The sequence below is a fragment of the Etheostoma spectabile genome, chromosome 15, assembly GCF_008692095.1.
Source record: "Etheostoma spectabile isolate EspeVRDwgs_2016 chromosome 15, UIUC_Espe_1.0, whole genome shotgun sequence".
Taxonomy (NCBI): Eukaryota; Metazoa; Chordata; class Actinopteri; order Perciformes; family Percidae; genus Etheostoma; species Etheostoma spectabile.
This window is the reverse complement of record NC_045747.1, coordinates 18,766,325-18,768,853: the sequence shown is the minus strand read 5'-3', so window position 1 is coordinate 18,768,853 and position 2,529 is coordinate 18,766,325. Positions and strand designations below refer to the sequence as shown.

Sequence of the window (2,529 nt, the reverse complement as noted above, 5' to 3'; positions counted from 1 at the left end):
TTAAAGTACCTTACATTTGTATTGAAGTACGATTGTTGAAAAAATGTTTGTTTAAAGTATTTGAGTAAGAAATTGATGTTTAGTTTAAAATAGTCTAAAGGAAATGGTTAATCATAATGTGATTAAAACTCACTATTTACATTATGTACAATACTTAATTTACAGTTGATAAGTGAAAAGTTACACAAACTTATTTATTTAACAGTATTTTAGTTTTTTTTGCGAGCAGGAAGTGCTTTTATTTTGAAGTTGCCTACATGGAAGTTGTCTGTTGTGTACTTTTGCCAGCTTTGAGATAAATGTGAGACGCTGCAATGCAAAACATGTCCATCAAGCTTAAGTTGTTCACTTTCTTGTTTGTAAAACTGCAACATAGTGAACAGTAAATGGTCACAGTAAAAGACAAGCGTTTATGGTCGTCATTAAAAGCCTTTCCACTACAGGCATAGTTATGCTCCAAGGCTGATAAGCAGTCATTCCTGATATGTTTTTATCTGTCAGCAGCTCGGACACACTGCTGTCGCCGCTGACGTACCGTTACCTGTTGGGACACAGATGTACCGTACCTTCTGTGGTTCTGGCTTCTGCAGGCACAGCAACTCACTTCAACGCAGCGTAACTAAAAATATCCATCTTGCAAATGTATCTGCAGTCATCTCAATCATCGATAAAGCAAAAGTAAATAATACTTTTTTTCCTGTGAAGAAGTGTAAAACATAACACCACTAAATGTTGTGTTAAAATGCGTTGTAACTCGTGTTTCTGAAATTGTAACGAGTTAAGTATTACCAAAATTGAATCAGTAATGCCTTATATTACTGTTACAGCAAAAAGGAATTCATTACTGTAATTGCGTTTTTTTTGTAACACGTTACTCGCAACACTGCAGCAACATACTTTGGCGTGCCCCAGACATTGGCGAAACACGTCTGATTCCCAACCACACAAACACTCCTCCTCTGTAGCCATGGGCTGACATTGTCCACAGCTACACCACCATTCCCCTCCACATCCGACCTTCTCCTTTCGACTTAGAGTAGAAGCATTTTTGTGATATGTCAAAAACTAATTTAATCTGTTTCTCATGGAACATATTTGAGAACGCAGTTTAGTTATGTGGGTACATGGTATTAGACAGGGAATACCATTACAGAATCCAATATTCTCTCTTTTAGCTCTGATTTTGGTCTCTACCAACTCTTGAGGGAATTATGTCTCTTTAGCTGTTAAATGCTCCATTATGTTTACCAGCTAGTCTCTACCTGTCTGTTGTATGCTGCTGAGCAGGTATTGTTTAGCGGATTTCTTTTAACGAATAGCATTATGTGATCGGTGAGAATGAACCACAACTGCAAATGTGTTGGTTGTTTTACCATAATGATGAGCTGAAAGACACATAAAGCTCCTGAGGAGAACTGCATAGTTGGGTGATATTTTCTCTGACTGTTCATTAACTGGGAAGTTAGAGTTTACACTTGAGACCATGCAGTGCATCCATTGCCATACTTCCTGATGTTGGATGAATTGCAATGTTTCCTGACGTTTGCCTTGACATCGTCACGCTTTAGGTTACACACTTGTGGACTTCACGGCAACTTGCGTCAGAGAGGCTTTCTGATGGTTTCTGATGATTCAGCGTACTGAATTAATTTCCCTGATGAGGACACTCAGAGAACATAATTAAATTGTTTTATGGTCAAACGTTTGACCATTGCTCCTCCATTTGGGCCACAGTTGTCCAAATAACCTTGTTGCTTTTTCCATCTAAATGCAAATAGTAGGGTATTGAAGGAAGTAGGAAACCACTTCCACTAGCTATCTACCCATTTGTGTGCACTGCTGTAACAATAAGGTTTTGTGTTCTGGTATTGTGAGAAATCCATTTCCCGCTCAGTGCTCTATGAATTTCAAGAAGGTTTCGGATGGCCCAGGAAGTGATGAGAACAGTATGTATTTATACATTTGTCAGAAATGTTATACAAGTCTCAATACTTTTTGTTGATGGTGTCAGTGATCAGATGTACAACACTTGTTTGAGTTAGTGTGGCAAAGGCAGGTTGGAACATATTTTTGATGCAGTTTTAAAAGTACTTTTGTATTTCTAGAAAACATATGCATGTGGTGGTGGAAAAAATATTTTTTTTGTTATTTCCCACTAACCAAAGTAAACAGCACTGAATAAACCTGTTTAAGTTTATGGAGTGTTTCCTGATAATATTGCTTAAAGGAAGCATATATTGTAATGGTTAGCTCACTTTCCTCTCTGAGTTGAGTGTTCTTTCCCCTGTTTGTCTGTTTTTCCACCTGGTGAGCTGGAGGTGTGTCCACAGAATGCAGGTCAAGGGGCGTGGCCGATTCATCACTGCACAGCCGTTCTTCACAGCTGCAGCTCATCTACGTGATTCTACCCAGCAATACTTAAACCCAGGCTGATCACCTCTTAGGTGTCACTTAGTGTCAGGTTTAAGCAACCTAAAACATCAAATACAGGAAGAAAGACTAGAGCATTAATGGTTTTTACTCGCGAGG

At 38.6% G+C, this 2,529-nt stretch overlaps 1 long non-coding RNA gene across 1 annotated transcript in view; it reads left to right on the top strand.

The window, feature by feature from the left end:
* The first annotated feature begins 475 nt into the window (after positions 1 to 475).
* The window catches only part of LOC116703129 (uncharacterized), a 15,052-nt gene continuing 12,998 nt past the window's right edge, over positions 476 to 2,529 (top strand). The window contains exon 1 of the long non-coding RNA XR_004335348.1: positions 476 to 557. This is a non-coding gene — a long non-coding RNA (uncharacterized LOC116703129). The remainder of the gene's footprint in view (positions 558 to 2,529) is intronic.